Below are 23455 nucleotides of genomic sequence, written 5' to 3'. Positions count from 1 at the left end.
GGTTCAAGAGTTCTATGCCAATGCATGGGTCACTAAGAACCATGATCAAAAGTGTGAACCATGACATAGAGGGAGACATTCTCATTGATGAGGACAAACCCATCACTAAGAAAAGGATGGAGCAAACAAGAGAACCTCATCAAGAGCATAAGGAAATTCCTCATCATGAAATCCCTGAGATGCCTCAAGGGATGCATCTTCCTCCACAAAACTATTGGGAGCAAATCAACACCTCCCTAGGAGAATTGAGTTCCAACATAGGACAACTAAGGGTGGAGCACCAAGAGCATTCCATCCTCCTCCATGAAACTAGAGAAGATCAAAGAACCATGAGAGAAGAGAAACAAAGGCAAGGAAGAGACATTGAGGAGCTCAAGCACTCCATAAGATCTCCAAGAGGAAGAACAAGCCGCCATCACTAAGGTGGACCCGTTCTTTAATTTCCTTGTTCTTTATTTTCTGTTTTTCGAAAATTATGCTTTATGTTTATCTATGTTTGTGTCTTTATTACATGATCATTAGTGTCTAAGTGTCTATGCCTTAAAGCTATGAAAATGAATCCATCACCTTTCTTAAATGAAAAATGTTTTCAATTGAAAAAGAAAAAGAAGTGCATGAATTTCAAATTTTAAAATAATTTAATTATCTTGATGTGGTGGCAATACTATTGTCTTTCTGAATGAATACTTGAACAGTGCATATTTTTGAATTTGATTGTTTATGAATGTTAAAATTGTTGGCTCTTGAAAGAATGAAAGGAAAAGGAGAAATGTTATCTGATGATCTGAAAAATCATAAAATTGATTCTTGAAGCAAGAAAAAGCAATGAAAAGCTTGCAGAAAAAAAAAAAGAGGAAAAGCAAGTAGAAAAAGCCAATACCCCTTTAAACCAAAAGGCAAGGGTGATAAAAAGGATCCAAGGCTTTGAGCATCAGTGGATAGGAGGGCCCACAGGAATAAAATCCTAGCCTAAGCGGCTAAATCAAGCTGTCCCTAACCATGTGCTTGTGGCGTGAAGGTGTCAAGTGAAAACTTGAGACTGAGTTGTTAAAGTCGAGGTCCAAAGCAAAAAGAAGAGTGTGCTTAAGAACCCTGGACACCTCTAATTGGGGACTTTAGCAAAGCTGAGTCACAATCTGAAAAGGTTCACCCAGTTATGTGTCTGTGGGATTTATGTATCCGGTGGTAATACTGGAAAACAAAGTGCTTAGGGCCACGGGCAAGACTCATAAAGTAGCTGTGTTCAAGAATCAACATACTTAACTAGGAGAGTCAGTAACACTATCTGGATTCTGAGTTCCTATAGATGCCAATCATTCTGAACTTCAGGGGATAAAGTGAGATGCCAAAACTGTTCAGAAGCAAAAAGTTAAAAGCCCCGCTCATCTAATTAATACTGATCTTCATAGATGTTTTTGGAATTCATTGTATATTCTCTTCTTTTTTATCCTATTTGATTTTCAGTTGCTTGGGGACAAGCAACAATTTAAGTTTGGTGTTGTGATGAGCGGATAATTTATACGCTTTTTGGCATTATTTTTAGTATGTTTTTAGTATATTTTAGTTAGTTTTTATTATGTTTTTATTAGTTTTTAAATAAAAATCACTCTTCTAGATTTTACTATGAGTTTGTGTATATTTCTGTGATTTCAGGTATTTTCTGGCTGAAATTGAGGGACCTGAGCAAAAATCTTATTCAGAGGCTGAAAAAGGACTGCAGATGCTATTGGATTCTGACCTCCCTGCACTCAAAGTGGATTTTCTAGAGCTACAGAAGCCCAATTGGTGCACTCTTAATTGCGTTGGAAAGTAGACATTCTGGGCTTTCCAGCAATATATAATAGTCCATACTTTGCCCGAGATTTGATGGCCCAAACAGGCGTTCCAAGTCAGCTCAAGAATTATGGCGTTTAACTCCAAAACTGGCACAAAAGCTGGAGTTAAACGCCCAAACTGGCACAAAAGCTGGCGTTTAACTCCAAGAAAAGTCTCTACACATGGAAGCTTTAATGCTCAGTCCAAGCACACACCAAGTGGGCCCGGAAGAAGATTTTCTCATTAATTACGGATTTCTATAAACCCTAGGCTACTAGTTCTCTATAAATAGGACCTCATACTATTGTATTTTAATCTTTGATAAGTCTTATGCTATCTTAGACACGTTTGGGGGCTGGCCTCACGGCCATGCCTAGACCTTGTTCTTATGTATTCTCAACGGTGGAGTTTCTACACACCATAGATTAAGGTGTGGAGCTCTGCTGTTCTTCATGAATTAATACAAAGTACTATTGTTTTTCTATTCAACTCAAGTCTATTTCTTCTCTAAGATATTCATTCGTTCTTCAACTTGATGAATGTGATGATCCGTGACACTCATCATCATTCTCACCTAGGAACATGTGCCTGACAACCACCTCTGTTCTACTAGCAATGGCTTGAATGCGTATCTCTTGGGTTTCTAATCTAAGATTGGAACCTTCATGGTATAGGCTAGAATTATTGATGGCCATTCCTGAGATCCGGAAAGTCTAAACCTTGTCTGTGGTATTCCGAGTAGGATCTGGGAAGGGATGACTGTGACGAGCTTCAAACTCGCGATTGTGGGGCGTGTGACAGACGCAAAAGGATCAATGGATCCTATTCCGACATGATCGAGAACCGACAGCTGATTAGCCGATGTTGTGACAGAGCATCAGGACCATTTTCACTGAGAGGACGGGATGTAGCCATTGACAACGGTGATGCCCAACATAAAGCTTGCCATGGAAAGGAGTATGAATGATTGGAAGAAGGCAATAGGAAAGCAGAGGTTCAAGGGGAACAAAGCATCTTCATACGCTTATCTGAAATCCACCAATGAATTACATAAGTATCTCTATCTTTATTTTATGTTTATTTTCATCACCTTAAACTCCATAACCATTTGAATCTGCCTGACTGAGATTTACAAGATGACCATAGCTTGCTTCAAGCCGACAATCTCCGAGGGATCGACCCTTACTCATGTAAGGTTTATTACTTGGACGACCCAGTGCACTTGCTGGTCAGTTGTGCGGAGTTGTGATAAAGAGTTGAGATTACAATTGTGCGTATCAAGTTGTTGGCGCCATTGATGATCACAATTTTGTGCACCAGTATCTCTATCCTAGTTTATATTTTATTTATGTTTTTATTATCAATTCACCATAACCATTTGAATCTGCCTGACTGAGATTTACAAGGTGACCATAGCTTGCTTCAGGCCGACAATCTCCGTGGGATCGACCCTTACTCACGTAAGGTTTATTACTTGGACGACCCAGTGCACTTGCTGGTTAGTTGTGCGAAGTTGTGATAAAGAGTTGAGATTACAATTGTGCATACCAAGTTGTTGGCGCCATTGATGATCACAATTTCGTGCACCAAGTTTTTGGCGCCGTTGCAGGGGATTGTTCGAGTTTGGACAACTGACGGTTCATCTTGTTGCTCAGATTAGGTAATTTTATTTTAATTTTAAGCTTTTTATTTCTTATTTTCGAGAAATACAAAAAAAAAATTCTTTTTCGTTTTTCCTAAAATAATTTTAGAAAAATACCAAAAAAATTTAATAAAATCATAAAAACCAAAAATTTGATGTTTCTTGTTTGAATCTTGTGTCAATTTTTAAGTTTGGTGTCAATTGCATCTTTTTAATTTTTCTTAAAATTTTCGAAAATCCATGCATGTGTTCTTCATGATCTTCAAGTTGTTCTTGATGATTTTCTATGTTTGATCTTTAATTTTTCTTGTTTGGTGTCTTTTCTTGTTTTTCATATGCATTTTCAAATTATTAGTGTCTAGAAAATAAAAATTTTTTAAGTTTGGTGTCTTGCATGTTTTTCTTTTCTTAAAAATTTTTAAAAATATGTTCTTGGTGTTCATCTTGATATTCAAAATGTTCTTGGTGTTCATCTTGACATTCAAGGTGTTCTTGCATGTATCATGTGTTTTGATTCATAATTTTCATGTTTTGAGTCTTTTGGTTGTTTTTCTCTTTCTTCATTAAAAATTCAAAAATAAAAAAAAATATCTTTCCCTTATTCACTCATAAATTTTCAAAAATTTGAGTTGACTTTTTCAAAACTTTTTAAAATTTAGTTGTTTCTTATGAGTCAAGTCAAATTTTCAATTTAAAAATTCTATCTTTTTCAAATCTTTTTCAAAAATCAAATCTTTTTCATTTTTCTTTCATAATTTCGAAATCTTCAAAATTTATTTTCAAAATCTTTTTCTTATTTCTATTTCATATTTTCAAAATTAATGCTAATAATTAATGTGATTGATTCAAAAATTTTAAGTTTGTTACTTGCCTAGTAAGAAATGTTCAATCTTTAAATTTTAAAATCATATCTTTTTGTTTCTTGTTAGTCAAGTAATCAACTTTAATTTTCAAAATTAAATCTTTTTAAATTTCTTTTTCAAATCTTTTTCAAAATAAATTTCAATCATATCTTTTTCAAAAATCAATTTCAAAATCTTTTCTACCTCCTTATCTTTTCAAAATTGATTTTCAAAATCTCTTTCAATTAACCACTTAACTTTTTCTTTGATTTTTAAAATTCTTATCTTTTTCAAAACCACCTAACTACTTTCCTCTCTCTAATTTTCGAAAATCACTAACCTCTTTTTCAAAATTCCTTTTTAATTAACTAATTGTTTTAAATTTTAATTTAATTTCATTTCATTTTTCTTCTTAAAATTTTCGAATTTTAACTTTAATTTTAAATTAAAAACAAAAATATTTTTATTTTATTTTATTTAATTTTTGAATTCTTCCCTCTCTCATCTCCTTCTAATTATTTATTTATCTACTAACACTTCTCTTCTACTCAAAAATTTCGAACCCTCTCCCTCTTTGTGTTTGAACTTCTCTTCTTCTATTCTTTTCTTCTTCTACTCACATAAAGGAATCTCTATACTGTGACATAGAGGATTCCATATTTTCTTTTGTGTTCTCTTCTTTTTCATATGAGCAGGAATAAGGATAAGAATATTCTTGTTGAAGCTGATCCGAAACCTGAAAGGACTCTGAAGAGGAAGCTAACGGAAGCTAAAGCACAACTCTCTGGAGAAAATCTTACAGAAATTTTCAAAAAAGAAGGAGACATGGCCGAAAATAATAACAATGCAAGGAAGATGCTTGGTGACTTTACTGCACCAAATTCCAATTTACATGGAAGAAGCATCTCAATCTCTGCCATTGGAGCGAACAATTTTGAGCTAAAGCCTCAATTAGTTTCTCTGATGCAACAGAACCGCAAGTTTCATGGACTTCCATCAGAAGATCCTTTTCAGTTCTTAACTGAATTCTTGCAAATCTGTGATACTGTTAAGACCAATGGGGTTGATCCCGAGGTCTACAGGCTTATGCTTTTCCCGTTTGCTGTAAGAGACAGAGCTAGAATATGGTTGGACTCTCAACCTAAAGATAGCCTGAACTCTTGGGATAAGTTGGTCACGGCTTTCTTAGCCAAGTTCTTTCCTCCTTAAAAGCTTAGCAAGCTTAGAGTGGATGTTCAAACCTTCAAACAGAAAGAAGGTGAATCCCTCTATGAAGCTTGGGAGAGATATAAGCAACTGACCAAAAAGTGTCCTTCTGACATGCTTTCAGAATGGACCATCCTGGATATATTCTATGATGGTCTGTCTGAATTATCAAAGATGTCATTGGACCATTCTGCAGGTGGATCCATTCACCTAAAGAAAACGCCTGCAGAAGCTTAAGAACTCATTGACATGGTTGCAAATAACCAGTTCATGTACACTTCTGAAAGGAATCCTATGAGTAATGGGACGCCTCAGAGGAAGGGAGTTCTTGAAATTGATACTCTGAATGTCATATTGACTCAGAACAAAATATTGACTCAGCAAGTCAATATGATTTCTCAGAGTCTGAATGGATTGCAAGCCGCATCCAATAGTACTCAAGAGGCATCTTCTGAAGAAGAAGTTTATGATCCTGAGAACCCTGCAATAGCAGAGGTGAATTACATGGGTGAACCCTATGGAAACACCTATAATCCCTCATGGAGAAATCATCCAAATTTCTCATGGAAGGATCAACAAAATCCTCAACAAGGCTTTAATAATGGTGGAAGAAATAGGTTTAGCAATAGCAAGCCTTTTCCATCATCCTCTCAGCAACAGACAGAGAACTCTGAGCAGAATCCATCTAGCTTAGCAAATATAGTCTCTGATCTATCTAAGGCCACTCTAAGTTTCATGAATGAAACAAGGTCCTCCATTAAAAATTTGGAGGCACAAGTGGGCCAGCTGAGTAAAAGGGTCACTGAAACTCCTCCTAGTACTCTCCCAAGCAATACAGAAGAGAATCCAAAAAGAGAGTGCAAGGCTATAACCTTCTTTGGTGTGGCCGAACCCAGAGAGGAGGAGGAGGACGTGAATCCTAGTGACGAAGACCTCCTGAGACGTTCACTGACCAATAAGGAGTTTCCCTTTGAGGAACCAAAGGAATCTGAGGCTCAACTAGAGACCATAGAGATTCCATTGAACCTCCTTTTACCATTCATGAGCTCTGATGACTATTCATCTTCTGAAGAGGATGAAGACATTGCTGAAGAGCAAGTTGCTCAATATTTAGGAGCAATCATGAAGCTGAATGCCAAATTATTTGGTAATGAGACCTGGGAGGATGAACCTCCATTGCTCATCAAGGAACTAAATACCTTAGTTCAGCAAACTCTACCTCAAAAGAAACAAGATCCTGGTAAATTTCTAATTCCCTGTAACATAGGCACCATGACCTTTGAGAAGGCTCTGTGTGACCTGGGGTCAGGCATAAACTTAATGCCACTCTCTGTAATGGAGAAACTGGGAATCTATGAGGTACAAGCTGCAAGAATCTCACTAGAGATGGCAGACAAATCAATAAAACAGGCTTATGGATTAGTAGAGGACGTGTTAGTAAAGGTTGAAGGCCTTTACATCCCTGCTGATTTCATAATCCTAGACACTGGGAAGGATGAGGATGAATCCATCATCCTTGGAAGACCCTTCCTAGCCACAGCAAAAGCTGTGATTGATGTGGACAGAGGAGAGTTGGTCCTTCAACTGAATGAGGACTACCTTGTATTTAAGACTCAAGGATCTCCTTCTGTAACCATGGAGAGGGAGCATGAAAAGCTTCTCTCACTGCAGAGTCAACCAAAGCCCCCACAGTCAAACTCTAAGTTTAGTGTTGGGAGGCCACAACCAAACTCTAAGTTTGGTGTTGAACCCCCACATTCAAACTCTAATTTTGGTGTTGGGAGGTCCCAACAATGCTCTGAACATCTGTGAGGCTCCATGAGAGCTCACTGTCAAGCTATTGACTTTAAAGAAGCGCTTGTTGGGAGGCAACCCAATGTTATTTAATTATATCTATTTATTTTCTATTGTTATTTTATTTTTTTTAGGTTGACGATCATGTGGAGTCACAAAAACTACTGAAAAATCAAAAACAGAATGAAAAACAGCACACCCTGGAGGAAGAGCATTCTGGCATTTAAACGCCAGAAACAAGCACCAAGCTAGCGTTTAACGCTAGAAACAAGCATCAACCTGGCGTTAAACGCCAGAAACAGGCTACATTTGGGCGTTTAACACCAAAAACAAGCAGCAAGCTGGCGTTTAACTCCAGACATGCATGCTAAGGGCGTTTTACACGCCTAATTGGAGCAGGGATGTTAAGTCCTTGACTCCACAGGATCTGTGGACCCCACAGGATCCCCACCTACCCCTTCTTCTCTCCTCTTCACACCTTTTCATAACCTTCTTCCCCAAATACCGTTCACCAATCATCTCAATCACTCTTTCCCATCACCTCTTAACCACTCACATCCCTCTACTCTTTCCCATAAACCCCACCTACCTCCAAAATTCAAAATTCTTTTCCCTCCCAAACCTAACCCTAATGGCCGAACCCTAAACCTCCCCCAACTCCTATATAAACCCATCATTCCTTCTTCATTTTCACACAACACAACCCTTTCTTCTTCCCTTGGCCGAATACACACCTCTCTCCCTTTCCTCCAGTTTTTTTCTTCTTCTCCTTCTTTCTTTCTTCTTTTGCTCGAGGACGAGCAAACATTTTAAGTTTGGTGTGGTAAAAGCATTGCTTTTTGTTTTTCCATAACCATTAATGGCACCTAAGGCCAGAGAAACCTCAAGAAAGAGGAAAGGGAAGGCAATTGCTTCCACCTCTGAGTCATGAGAGATGGAGAGATTCATCTCAAAAGCTCATCACTAAGAAAAGGATGGAGCAAACAAGAGATCATGGACCTCAACAAGAGAATGAGGAAATTCTTCACCATGAAATCCCTGAGATACCTCAGGGGATGCACTTTCCTCCACAGAACTATTGGGAGTAAATTAACACCTCCCTAGGGGAATTAAGTTCCAACATGGGACAACTAAGGATGGAGCACCAAGAGCACTCCATCATCCTCCATGAGATTAGAGAAGATCAAAGAGCTATGAAGGAGGAGCAACAAAGACAAGGAAGAGACATAAAGGAGCTCAAGAGCACCATTGGTTCTTCAAGAAGAGGAAGACGCCACCCTCACTAAGGTGGACCCGTTCCTTAATCTCCTTGTTCTTATTTTCTTGTTTTTTGTTTACTATACTTTATGTTTTATTTATGTTTGTGTCTTTACTATATGATCATTAGTGTTTAAATGTCTATGTCTTAAAGCTATGAATGTCCTATGAATCCATCACCTTTCTTAAATGAAAAATGTTTTAATTACAAAAGAACAAGAAGTACATGAATTTCGAATTCATCCTTGAAATTAGTTTAATTATTTTGATGTGGTGGCAATACATTTTGTTTTTCTGAATGAATGCCTGAACAGTGCATAAGTCTTTTGATATTGTTGTTTATGAATGTTAAATATGTTGGCTCTTGAAAGAATGATGAAAAAGGAGAAATGTTATTTGATAATCTGAAAAATCATAAAAATGATTCTTGAAGCAAGAAAAAGCAGTGAAGAACAAAGCTTGCAGAAAAAAATGCGAAAAAAAAGAGACAAGAGAAAAAAAGAAAAAGAAAAAGCAAGCAGAAAAAGCCAAAAGCTCTTAAAACTGATGAGCGGATAATTTATACGCTTTTGGGCATTGTTTTTAGTATGTTTTTAGTATGATTTAATTAGTTTTCATTATATTTTTATTAGTTTTTAATTAAAATTCACATTTCTGGACTTTACTATGAGTTTGTGTGTTTTTCTGAGATTTCAGGTATTTTCTGGCTGAAATTGAGGGACCTGAGCAAAAATCAGATTCAGAGGTTGAAGAAGGACTGCAGATGCTGTTGGATTCTGACCTCCCTGCACTCAAAGTGGATTTTCTGGAGCTACAAAACTCCAAATGGCACGCTTCTAATTGCGTTAAAAAGTAGACATCCAGAGCTTTCCAGAAATATATAATAGTCTATAATTTGAATAAGGATTGATGACGTAAACTGGCGTTTAACGCCAGTTTCATGCTGCATTCTAGAGTCAAATGCCAGAAACAGGTTGCAAAGTGGAGTTCAACGCCAGAAATAGGCTACAAACTGGCGTTCAACTCCAAGAGAAGCCTCTACACATGTAAAGCTCAATGCTCAGCCCAAGCACACACCAAGTGGGCCCCGGAAGTGGATTTCTACATCATTTACTCAATTCTGTAAACCCTAGTAACTAGTTTAGTATAAATAGGACTTTTTACTATTGTATTAGACATCTTGGGACGTTTAGTTCTTAGATCATGGCGGCTGGCCATTCGGCCATGCCTGGACCTTATCACTTATGTATTTTCAACGGTAGAGTTTCTACACACCATAGATTAAGGTGTGGAGCTCTGCTGTTCCTCAAGGATTAATGCAAAGTACTACTGTTTTTCTATTCAATTCAACTTATTCCACTTCTAAGATATTCATTCGCACTTCAATATGATGGATGTGATGATCGTGACAGTCATCATCATTCTCAACTTATGAACACGTGCCTGACAACCACTTCCGTTCTACCTTAGACTGAATGGATATCTCTTGGATATCTAATACAGGGGACCGAGTCGGAGTTATTAGTGTCTTCGTGGTATAAGTTAGAACCCATGGATGGCCATTCCTGAGATCCGGAAAGTCTAAACCTTGTCTATGGTATTCTGAGTAGGATCTGGGAAGGGATGGCTGTGACGAGCTTCAAACTCGCGAGTGTTGGGCGTAGTGACAGACGCAAAAGGATCAATGGATCCTATTCCAGTATGATCAAGAACCGACAGATGAATAGTCATGCTGTGACAAAGCATCTTGGACCATTTTCACTGAGAGGATGAGATGTAGCCATTGACAACGGTGATTCCCTACATAAAGCTTGCCATGGAAAGGAGTAGGATTGATTGGATGAAGACAGCAGGAAAGCAGAGATCAGAGGAACGAAAGTATCTCTATACACTTATCTGAAATTCTCACCAATGAATTACATAAGTACCACTTTCCTATGTTACATTTTATTTATTTTTATCCACTATAATTTCTTAATACAATTTAATCCACCTGACTGAGATTTACAAGGTGACCATAGCTTGCTTCAAGCCGACAATCTCCGTGGGATCGACCCTTACTCACGTAAGGTTTATTACTTGGACAACCCAGTGTACTTGTTGGTTAGTTGTACGAAGTTGTGAAACAGATATAGGATCATGAACGTGCGTATTGAGTTTTTAGCGCCGTTACCAAGGAATGGAATGATCACGATTTCGCACACCAAGTTTTTGGTGCCGTTGCCGAGGATTGTTCGAGTTTGGACAACTGACGGTTCATCTTGTTGCTCAGATTAGGTAATTTTCTTTTTGTTTTATTTTCAAAAAAATTCTTCAAAAATCTTTCAAAAAAAAATTTTTCCCTTTGTTTTCGAAAATTATTTTAAATTTTCTAAGAATGAATTCTAAAGTTTCAAAATGGTATGCTGAAGTTTGGCTAGCCATCAAGCTTTAGACTAACCTGGTATGATTCCTGGAATCTTGATTGAGGACTTTGAATTCATTGCTTCCTTTTCCCTATATGTTTTCAAAAAAATAAAAATATACAAAAATCCAAAAAAATTAATAAAATCATAAAATCAAAAATATTTTTGATGTTTCTTGTTTGAGTCTAGAGTCAATTTTTAAGTTTGGTGTCAATTGCATTTTTTTCTAAAAATTTATGCATTTTTCGAAAATTCATGCATTCATAGTGTTCTTCATGATCTTCAAGTTGTTCTTGGTAAGTCTTCTTGTTTGATCTTCATATTTTCTTGTTTTGTGTCTTTTGTTGTTTTTCATATGCATTTTTAATTTGTTAGTTTCTAAAGTTTGAAAATTTCTAAGTTTGGTGTCTTGCATGTTTTTCTTTCATTAAAAATTTTCAAAAATAAGCCTTGATGTTCATCTTGATCTTCAAAGTGTTCTTGGTGTTCATCTTGACATTCATAGTGTTCTTGCATGCATTGTGTGTTTTGATTCATAATTTTTATGTTATGAGTCTTTTTCATGTTTTTCTCTTTCTTCATTAAAAATTCAAAAATCAAAAAATATCTTTTCCTTATTTTACTCAAAATTTTCGAAAATATGATTTGATTTAGTCAAAAAGTTTTTAAATTTAATTGTTTCTTATGAATCAAATCAAATTTTCAATTTAAAAATCTTATCTTTTCAAAATCTTTTTCAAAAATCAAATCTTTTTTATTTTTCCTTCATATTTTCGAAAACTTTTTAAATTTGATTTTCAAAATCTTTTTCTTATTTTATTTCTTAATTTTCGAACATTTTATTAGCATTTAATGTTTTGATTCAAAATTTTTCAAAGTTGTTACTTGCTTATTAAGAAAGATTCAATCTTTAAACTCTAGAATCATATCTTTTTAGTTTCTTGTTAGTCAAGTAATCAACTTTAGTTTTCAAAATCAAATCTTTTTAATTTTCTTTTCAAATCTTTTTCAAATTAAAATTTCAATCATATCTTTTTCAAATTCAATTTCAAAATCTTTTCTAACTTCTTATCTTTTTAAAATTGATTTTCAAATCTTATCTTTTTGTTTCAATCATATCTTTTTAAATTTCAATCATATCTTTTTCAAAAACAAATTTCAAAACTTTTTCAATCAATCTTATCTTTTTGTTTCAATCATATCTTTTTCAAAACTACCTAACTAATCCTCTCTCTTATTTTCGAAAATTCCCTCTCTCCTTTTTCAAAATTTCTTTTTAATTAACTAATTATTTTTATTTTTAATTTAATTTCAATTTTTAATTTTCGAATTCTAAGTTTAATTTTAAAAAATTTTTTATTTCTATTTTCGAAATTTAACTTTAAATTTTAATTTTTATTTTTCGAATTCTCTCACCTCTCATCTCCTTCTATTTATTTATTCATCTACTAACACTTCTCTTTCACCCAAAAAAAAAACTCGAACACCACCTCCCTCTCTGTGTTCAAGTTTTTCCTCTTATCTTCTTTACATTACATTCTTTTCTTCTTCTACTCACACAAAGGAACCTCTCTCTACTGAGGCAAAGAGGATCCCTATTATTTTCTGTTTTCTTCTTTTTCATATGAGCAGGAGCAAGGACAAGAACATTCTTGTTGAAGCAGATCCTGAACCTGAAAGGACTCTGAAAAGGAAACTAAGAGAAGCTAAAATACAACAATCCAGAGACAACCTTACAGGAATTTTCGAACAGGAAGAGGAGATGGCAGCCGAAAACAATAATAATGCAAGGAGGATGCTTGGTGACTTTACTGCACCTAATTCCAATTTACACGGAAGAAGTATCTCCATCCCTGCCATTGGAGCAAACAACTTTGAGCTGAAACCTCAATTAGTTTCTCTGATGCAGCAGAACTGCAAGTTTCATGGACTTTCATCTGAAGATCCTTTTCAGTTCTTAACTGAATTCTTGCAGATCTGTGATACTGTTAAGACCAATGGGGTTGATCCCGAGGTCTACAGGCTTATGCTTTTCCCATTTGCTGTAAGAGACAAAGCTAGAGTGTGGTTGGACTCTCAACCCAAAGATAGCCTGAACTCTTGGGATAAGCTGGTCACGGCTTTCTTAGCCAAGTTCTTTCCTCCTCAAAAGCTTAGTAAGCTTAGAGTGGATGTTCAAACCTTCAGACAGAAAGAAGGTGAATCCCTCTATGAAGCTTGGGAGAGATATAAGCAACTGACCAAAAAGTGTCCTTCTGATATGCTTTCAGAATGGACCATCCTGGATATATTCTATGATGGTCTGTCTGAATTAGCTAAGATGTCATTGGATACTTCTGCAGGTGGATCCATTCACCTAAAAAAAATGCTTGCAGAAGCTCAAGAACTCATTGACATGGTTGCTAATAACCAGTTCATGTACACTTCTGAGAGAAATCCTGTGAGTAATGGGACGCCTCAGAAGAAGGGAGTTCTTGAAATTGATACTCTGAATGCCATATTGGCTCAGAATAAAATATTGACTCAGCAAGTCAATATGATTTTTCAGAGTCTGAATAGAATGCAAGCTACATCCAACAGTACTCAAGAAGCATCTTCTGAGGAAGAAGCTTATGATCCTGAGAACCCTGCAATAGCAGAGGTGAATTACATGGGTGAATCCTATGGAAACACCTATAATCTCTCATGGAGAAATCACCCAAATCTCTCATGGAAGGATCAACAAAAGCCTCAACAAGGCTTTAACAATGGTGGAAGAAACAGGTTTAGCAATGGCAAGCCTTTCCCATCATCCACTCAGCAAAAGACAGAGAGTCCTGAGCAGGATCTATCTGGCTTAGCAAATATAGTCTCTGATCTATCTAAGGCCACTCTAAATTTCATGAATGAAACAAGGTCCTCCATTAAAAATTTGGAAGCACAAGTGGACCAGCTGAGTAAAAGGATCACTGAAACCCCTCCTAGTACTCTCCCAAGCAATACAGACGAAAATCCAAAAGGAGAGTGCAAGGCCATTGAAATGACCATCATGGCCGAAACCACAAAAGTGGAGGAGGACATGAATCCCAGTGAGGAAGACCTCCTGAGACGTCCAGTGATCAATAAGGAGTTTCCCTCTGAGGAACCAAAGGACTCTGAGACTCATCTGGAGACCATAGAGATTCCATTAAACCTCCTTATGCCATTCATGAGCTCTGATGAATATTCTTCTTCTGAAGAGAATGAGGATGTTACTGAAGAGCAATTTGCCAAGTACCTTGGTGCAATCATGAAGTTGAATGCCAAATTATTTGATAATGAGACTTGGGAAGATGAACCTCCCTTGCTCATCAATGAACTAAGTGATCTGGATCAACTGAAATTACCTCAGAAGAAACAGAATCCTGGAAAGTTCTTAATACCTTGTACCATAGGCACCATAACCTTTGAGAAGGCTCTATGTGACCTTGGGTCAGGGATAAACCTCATGCCCCTCTCTGTAATGGAGAAATTAGGAATCTTTGAGGTGCAAGCTGCCAGAATCTCACTAGAGATGGCAGACAACTCAAGAAAACAGGCTTATGGACTAGTAGAGGACATGTTAGTAAAGGTTGAAGACCTTTACATCCCTGCTGATTTCATAATCCTAGACACTTGGAAGGAAGAGGATGAATCCATCATCCTTGGAAGACCCTTCCTAGCCACAGCAAAAGCTGTGATTGATGTGGACAGAGGAGAGTTGGTCCTTCAACTGAATGAGGACTACCTTGTGTTTAAAAAGTCAAGGTTCTCCTTCTGTAACCATGGAGAGGAAGCATGAAAAGCTTCTCTCACTACAGAGTCAAACAAGGCCCCCACAATCAAACTCTAAGTTTGGTGTTGGGAGGCCTCAGCCAAACTCTAAGTTTGGTATTGAATCCCCACATCCAAACTCTAAGTTTGGTGTTGGGAATCTATAAAATTGACCTGATCACCTGTGTGGCTCAGTGAGAGCCCACTGTCAAGCTATTGACATTAAAGAAGCGCTTGTTGGGAGGCAACCCAATGTTATTTAATATATTTTATTTTATTTTCTCTTTTTATTTCATGTTTTATTAGGTTGATGATCATGTGGAGTCACAAAAACTACTGAAAAATTCAAAAACAGAATGAAAAACAGCATTGAAAATAGAACACCCTGGAGGAAGGGCTTACTGGCGTTTAAACGCCAGTAAGGAGCATCTGGATGGCGTTTAACGCCAGAACAGAGCATGAAACTGGCGTTAAACGCCAGAAACAAGCAGCATTCTGGCGTTTAAACGCCAGGAATGCACCCCAGAGGAAAACTGGCGTTCAACGCCAGAAACATGCTGCAGACTGGCGTTGAACGCCCAAAACAAGCATGAAAGTGGCGTTTAACGCCAGAAACATGCTGCAATCTGGCGTTAAATGCCAGGATTGCCTACAGAGGGCGTTTACACGCCTAATTGGAGCAAGGATGATTAAATTCCTTGGCCCCACTGGATCTGTGGACCCCACAGGATCTTCACCTACTTCTTCTCTCCTCTTCACACCTTTTCATAACTCTCTTCCCCAAATACCCCTCACCAATCAACTCAATCACTCTTTCCCATCACCTCTTCACCACTCACATCCATCCTCTCTTCCCCAAAAATCCCACCTACCTTTAAATTCAAAATAATTTCCCTCCCAAACCCAACCCTAAATGGCCGAACCCTAAACCCCTCCCCACTCCCATATAAACCACTCATTCCCTCTTCATTTTCACACAACAAAACCCTCTCTTCAACCCTTGGCCAAAACCACTTCTCCCTCCATCCCCTCTATTCTCTTCTTCTTCTACTTCTTTCTTTCTTCTTTTGCTCGGGGACAAGCAAACATTTTAAGTTTGGTGTAGTAAAAGCATTGCTTTTTGTTTTTCCATAACCATCTATGACACCTAAGGCCAGAGAAACCTCTAGAAAGAGGAAAGGAAAGGCAATTGCTTCCACCTCTGAGTCATGGGAGATGGAGAGATTCATCTCTAAGGTCCATCAAGACCACTTCTATGAAGTTGTGGCCAAGAAGAAAGTGATCCCCGAGGTTCCTTTAAAGCTCAAGAAGAATGAGTATCCGGAGATCCGACTTGAGATCCAAAGAAGAGGTTGGGAAGTTCTCACCAACTCCATTCAACAAGTCGGGATCCTAATAGTTCAAGAGTTCTATGCAAATGCATGGATCACTAGGAACCATGATCAAAGTGTGAACCCGAATCCAAAGCATTGGCTTACCATGGTTCGGGGAAAATACTTAGATTTCAGTCCGAAAAATGTGAGGCTGGCGTTCAACTTGCCAATGATGGAAGAGAACGCACGCCCCTACACTAGAAGAGTCAACTTTGATCAAAGGTTGGACCAAGTCCTCATGGACATATGTGTGGAAGGAGCTCAATGGAAAATTGACTCAAGGGGCAAGCCGGTTCAACTAAAAAGGCTTGACCTCAAACCAGTGGCTAGAGGATGGTTGGAGTTCATTCAACGCTCAATCATTCCTACTAGCAACCGGTCTGAAGTTACTATAGACCGGGCCATCATGATCCATAGTATCATGATTAGAGAGGAAGTGGAAGTTCATGAGATTATACCTCAAGAACTCTATAAGGTGGCTGACAAGTTCTCTAATTTGGCAAGGTTAGCCTTTCCTCACCTTATTTGCCACCTCTGCAGTTCGGCTGGAATTGACATAGAGGGAGACATCCTCATTGAAGAGGATAAGCCCATCACTAAGAAAAGGATGGAGCAAACAAGAGAGCATGGACCTCAACATGAGCATGAGGAAATTTCTCACCATGAAATCCCTGAGATGCCTCAAGGGATGCACTTTCCTCCACAAAACTATTGGGAACAAATCAACACTTCCCTAGGTAAATTAAGTTCCAACATGGGACAACTAAGGGTAGAGCACCAAGAGCACTCCATCATCCTCCATGAGATTAGAGAAGATCAAAGATCTATGAGGGAGGAGCAAGAAAGACAAGGAAGAGACATAGAGGAGCTCAAAAGCACCATTGGTTCTTCAAGAAGAGGAAGACGCCACCCCCACTAAGGTGGACTCATTCCTTAATTTCCTTGTTCTTTTATTTTCCTGTTTTTTGTTTACCATGCTTTATGTTTGTTTATGTTTTTGTCTTATTACATGATCATTAGTATTTAAGTGTCTATGCCTTAAAGTTATGAATGTCCTATGAATCCATCACATCTCTTAAATGAAAAATGTTTTAATTACAAAAGAACAAGAAGTACATGGTTTCGAATTCATCCTTGAAACTAGTTTAATTATTTTGATGTGGTGACAATACTTTTTGTTTTCTGAATGAATGCTTGAACAGTGCATATGTCTTTTGAAGTTGTTGTTTAAGAATGTTAAATATGTTGGCTCTTGAAAGAATGATGAAAAGGAGACATGTTATTTGATAATCTGAAAAATCATAAAAATGATTCTTGAAGCAAGAAAAAGCAGTGAATACAAAAGCTTGCAGAAAAAAATGGCGAAAAAAAATAGAAAGAAAAAGAAAAAGCAAGTAGAAAAAGCCAAAAGCTCTTAAAACCAAAAGGCAAGAGCAAAAAGCCAGTAACCCTTAAAACCAAAAGGCAAGGGTAATAAAAAAGGATCCAAGGCTTTGAGCATCAGTGGATAGGAGGGCCTAAAGGAATAAAATCCTGGCCTAAGCGGCTAAACCAAGCTGTCCCTAACCATTTACTTGTGGCGTGAAGGTGTCAAGTGAAAACTTGAGACTGAGCGGTTAAAGTCAAGGTCCAAAGCAAAATAAGAGTGTGCTTAAGAACCCTGAACACCTCTAATTGGGGACTTTAGCAAAGCTGAGTCACACTCTGAAAAGGTTCACCCAGTTATGTGTATGTGGCATTTATGTATCCGGTGGTAATACTGGAAAACAAAGTGCTTAGGGCCACGGCCAAGACTCATAAAGTAGCTGTGTTCAAGAATCAACATACTGAACTAGGAGAATCAATAACACTATCTGAACTCTGAGTTCCTATAGATGCCAATCATTCTGAACTTCAATGGATAAGCGAGATGCCAAAACTATTCAAGAGGCAAAAAGCTACAAGTCCCGCTCATCTGATTGGAGCTAAGTTTCATTGATATTTTGAAATTTATAGTATATTCTCTTCTTTTTATCCTATTTGATTTTCAGTTGCTTGGGGACAAGCAACAATTTAAGTTTGGTGTTGTGATGAGCGGATAAATTATACGCTTTTTGGCATTGTTTTTAGTATGATTTAATTAGTTTTCATTATATTTTTATTAGTTTTTAATTAAAATTCACATTTCTGGAATTTACTATGAGTTTGTGTGTTTTTCTGTATTCAGGTATTTTCTGGCTGAAATTGAGGGACCTGAGCAAAAATCATATTCAGAGGTTGAAGAAGGACTGCAGATGTTGTTGGATTCTGACCTCCCTGCACTTAAAGTGGATTTTCTGGAGCTACAGAACTCCAAATGGTGCGCTTCTAATTGCATTGGAAAGTAGACATCCAGAGCTTTCCAGTTATATATAATAGTCCATACTCTGAATAAGGATTGATGACGTAAACTGGCATTCAACGCCAGTTCCATGCTACATTCTGGAGTCAAACGCCAGAAACAGGTTGCAAAGTGGAGTTCAATGCCAGAAACAGGCTACAAACTGGCGTTCAGCTCCAAGAGAAGCCTCTACACGTGTAAAGCTCAATGCTCAGCCCAAGCACACACCAAGTGGGCCCCGGAAGTAGATTTCTACATCATTTACTCAATTCTGTAAACCCTAGTAACTAGTTTAGTATAAATAGGACTTTTTACTATTGTATTAGACATCTTGGGACGTTTAGTTCTTAGATCATGGGGGCTGGCCATTCGGCCATGCCTGGACCTTATCACTTATGTATTTTCAACGGTAGAGTTTCTACACACCATAGATTAAGGTGTGGAGCTCTGCTGTTCCTCAAGGATTAATGCAAAGTACTACTGTTTTTCTATTCAATTCAACTTATTCCGCTTCTAAGATATTCATTCGCACTTCAATATGATGGATGTGATGATCGTGACAGTCATCATCATTCTCAACTTATGAACGCGTGCCTGACAACCACTTCTGTTCTACCTTAGACTGAATAGATATCTCTTGGATATCTAATACAGGGGACCGAGTCCGAGTTATTAGTGTCTTTGTGGTATAAGTTAGAACCCATGGATGGCCATTCCTGAGATCCAAAAAGTCTAAACCTTGTCTGTGGTATTCCGAGTAGGATCTGGGAAGGGATGGCTGTGACGAGCTTCAAACTCGCGAGTGCTGGACGTAGTGACAGACGTAAAAGGATAGTAAATCCTATTCTAGTATGATCGAAAACCGACAGATGATTAGCCATGCAGTGACAGCGCATTGGACCATTTTCACAGAGAGGATGGGATGTAGCCATTGACAACGGTGATGCCCTACATAAAGCTTGCCATGGAAAGGAGTAGGATTGATTGGATAAAGACAGCAGGAAAGCAGAGATCAGAGGAACGAAAGCATCTCTATACACTTATCTGAAATTCTCACCAATGAATTACATAAGTACCACTATCCTATTTTATATTTTATTTATTTTCATCCACTATAATTTCTTAATACAATTTAATCCACCTGACTGAGATTTACAAGGTGACCATAGCTTGGTTCAAGCCGACAATCTCCGTGGGATCGACCCTTACTCAGGTAAGGTTTATTACTTGGACGACCTAGTGTACTTGCTGGTTAGTTGTACGAAGTTGTGAAACAGATATAGGATCATGAACGTGCGTATTGAGTTTTTAGCGCCGTTACCAAGGAATGGAATGATCACGATTTCGCACACCAAAAACCAAAAGGCAAGAGAAAAAAGCCAATAACCCTTTAAACCAAAAGGCAAGGGTAATAAAAAGGATCCAAGGCTTTGAGCATCAGTGGATAGGAGGGCCCAAGGGAATAAAATCCTGGCCTAAGCGGCTAAACCAAGCTGTCCCTAACCATGTGCTTGTGGCGTGAAGGTGTCAAGTGAAAACTTGAGACCGAGCGGTTAAAGTTGAGGTCCAAAGCAAAAAGAAGAGTGTGATTAAGAACCCTGGACACCTCTAATTGGGAACTCTAGCAAAGCTGAGTCACAATCTGAAAAGGTTCACCCAGTTATGTGTCTGTGGCATTTATGTATCCGGTGGTAATACTGGAAAACAAAGTGCTTAGGGCCACGGCCAAGACTCATAAAGTAGCTGTGTTCAAGAATCAACATAATGAGCTAGAAGAATCAATAACACTATCTAAATTCTAAGTTCCTATAGATGCCAATCATTCTGAACTTCAATGGATAAAGTGAGATGCCAAAACTAAGAGGCAAAAAGCTACAAGTCCCGCTCATCTTATTGGAGCTAAGTTCCATTGATATTTTGGAATTTATAGTATATTCTCTTCTTTTTATCCTATTTTATTTTCAGTTTCTTGGGGACAAGCAATAATTTAAGTTTGGTGTTGTGATGAGCGGATAATTTATACGCTTTTTGGCATTGTTTTTACATAGTTTTCAGTATAATTTAATTAGCTTTTAATATATCTTTATTAGTTTTTAAATAAAATTCACATTTCTGGACTTTACTATGAGTTTGTGTGTTTTTCTGTGATTTCAGATAATTTCTGGCTGAAATTGAGGGACCTGAGCAAAAATCTGATTTAGGCTGAAAAAGGACTGCAGATGCTGTTGGATTCTGACCTCTCTGCACTCAAAGTGGATTTTCTGAAGCTACAGAACTTCAAATGGCGCGCTCTTAATTGCGTTGGAAAGTAGACATCCAGGGCTTTCCAGCAATATATAATAGTCCATACTTTGCTCGAGTTTAGATGACGCAAACTGGCATTCAACGCCAATTCCATGCTGCATTCTCGAGTTAAACGCCAGAAACAGGTTGCAAAGTGGAGTTAAATACCAGAAACAGGTTACAAACTGGCGTTCAACTCCAAGAGAAGCCTCTACACGTGTAAAGCTCAATGCTCAGCCCAAGCACACGCCAAGTGGGTCCCAGAAGTGGATTTCTGCATCATTTACTCATTTCTGTAAACCCTAGTAACTAGTTTAGTATAAATAGGACTTTTTACTATTGTATTTACATCTTTAGTTTCATCTTTAGATCACGTTTGGGGGCTGGCCTCTCGGCCATGCCTGGACCTTCATCACTTATGTATTTTCGACGGTAGAGTTTCTACACACCATAGATTAAGGTGTGGAGCTCTGCTGTTCCTCATGGATTAATGCAAAGTACTACTATTTTTCTATTCAATACAAACTTATTCCGCTTCTAAGATATTCATTTGCACTTCAATGTGAATGTGATGATCGTGACAATCATCATCATTCCCAACTTATGAACGCGTGCCTGACAACCACTTCTGTTCTACCTTAGATTGAATGGGTATCTCTTGGATATCTAATGCAGGGGACCGAGTCTGAGATATTAGAATCTTCGTGGTATAAGATAGAACCCGTGGATGGCCATTCCTGAGATCCGAAAAGTCTAAATCTTGTCTGTGGTATTCCGAGTAGGATCTGGGAAGGGATGGCTGTGACGAGCTTCAAACTCGCGAGTGTTGGGCATAGTGACAGATCGAGCATACAAAAAATGGGATCTTTATTCATCAAATAACATACACAGAAAATATCTTTAAGAGATTTTATATGGATAAGTCACATCCATTAAGTACCCCAATGATCGAAAGGTCTTTAAATGTGAAAAATGATCAATTCCGTCCTAAAGAAGAAAAATGAAGATATCATTGGTCTTGAAGTACCATATCTCAGTACCATTGGAGCACTAATGTATCTTGCTAATAATACACGACATGACATATCATTTGCGGTGAATTTACTAGCAAGGTATAGTTGCTCTTCAACCAGAAGACATTGGAATGGAATCAAACAAATTTTTCAATATCTTCATGGAACAGTTAATATGGGTTTGTTTTATCCATATGAATCTAAGTGACAATTAGTTGGCTATGCAGATGCTGGATACTTGTCTGATCCACACAAAAGAAGATCTCAAACAGGATACCTATTCACATATGGTGATACAGCTATATCATGAAGGTCCACAAAACGATGATAGCAGCAACATCCTCTAATCATGCTGAAATACTAGTGGTATATGAAGCAAGTCGCGAGTATTTTTAGCTCAAGAGTTTGATCCAATATATTCTGTCATCATGTGGACTGATTGATCATAAGATAGCTCCAACTGTTCTGTTTATAGATAATACTGTATGTATTACAACTTAAAGGTGGATACATCAAAGGTGATAGAACAAAGCATATTTCTCTCAAATTCTTCTTCACTCGTGATCTTTAAAATCAAAAAACAATTGATGTCCAACAGATTTGCTCAAGTGATAATCTGATAGATTTATTTACAAAGGCACTTCCAAAATTCTCCTTTAAAAGATTGGTACATCAGATTGGAATGCACCGATTTCGAGATATTAAATAATGTCGACAAGAGGAGGAAGTTGTAGTCTTTTTTCCTTGGTCAGATTTTTATCTCCATTGAATTTTTCTTAACAAGATTTTTAACAAGGCAATCATCATCATAAAGGATATTGTACTCTTTTTTCTTCACTAAAATTTTTTTCATTGAATTTTTTTTAGTAAGATTTTAATAATACATAATTATAAATGGACATCCAAAAAAGAGTATTGTGATATGAATGTGGATGTTTATTTAATTAATGATGTGTGACTTTGATTCATTATATGGACGGCTTAATTTTTTATGATAAAAGAATGAAACTTTTAAATTAAACTAAATTTAAATGAAGTTTAAAAAAATAAATATTATGTGTGTATAAATACTTAAATAGTGAGGAGATCTCAATAATATATTAAACAAAAATATTCTTTTCTCTTTATATATATATATATATAATATATGCTTTATTATGTTAAAATAATAATATTGGTAAATTTTAATAATAAAATTTTTTATTTATATTTTTTTATTTTATATTTATTTTATCTGTTTTATTTATTTATTTTATAACACATATTATTTTGTTAATATAAATTGGAAATATTTTATACCAATGAGATCATTCAAAAACATTTTTTTAATCAAGTAAATTACACAATTCCCAATTTAAAACATTACATTAGGAACTTACACATCAGGTCACACACACGCAGGGATTACACTTTTGATGATATTTGAGTGGAAACTTGGGCCGGCGGAAGAGAGTGCGCTGACCATATTAATAGCATGCGTTGAAGACCCAATCGTGGTGGAGCCCTTTTTTGTGGACTATGCCACTCTAATTATTGCTTTCTTTCAATTTCTTTTTTCTTTTTTCTTTTTTCTTTTTTCTTTTCATTTCTATCGTTTCCAATAATCTTATGCATATGGACAATTGCTTAAAGACGTATAAGCTAATACAAAAATAGAGAGAGAGAAAGATAGAGTATAAGCTTGCAATTATATTA

General features: G+C 37.1%; 2 non-coding genes across 2 annotated transcripts; both read right to left on the bottom strand.

Moving 5' to 3' along the window:
• Positions 1-5517: 5517 nt before the first annotated feature.
• LOC148567186 (small nucleolar RNA R71) lies at positions 5518-5625 on the bottom strand. Its single transcript, XR_015881688.1, has one exon. It is a non-coding gene; the product is annotated as a small nucleolar RNA R71 (small nucleolar RNA).
• Positions 5626-13119: 7494 nt separating this feature from the next.
• LOC148567185 (small nucleolar RNA R71) lies at positions 13120-13227 on the bottom strand. The gene has a single exon (XR_015883104.1). It is a non-coding gene; the product is annotated as a small nucleolar RNA R71 (small nucleolar RNA).
• Positions 13228-23455: the final 10228 nt, after the last annotated feature.

The sequence above is a fragment of the Arachis ipaensis genome, chromosome B4 (assembly GCF_059453495.1).
Source record: "Arachis ipaensis isolate K30076 ecotype BB chromosome B4, ASM5945349v1, whole genome shotgun sequence".
Taxonomy (NCBI): domain Eukaryota; kingdom Viridiplantae; phylum Streptophyta; class Magnoliopsida; order Fabales; family Fabaceae; genus Arachis; species Arachis ipaensis.
Note: the sequence above shows the minus strand (reverse complement) of the source record. Positions and strands in the feature narration are given on the sequence as shown.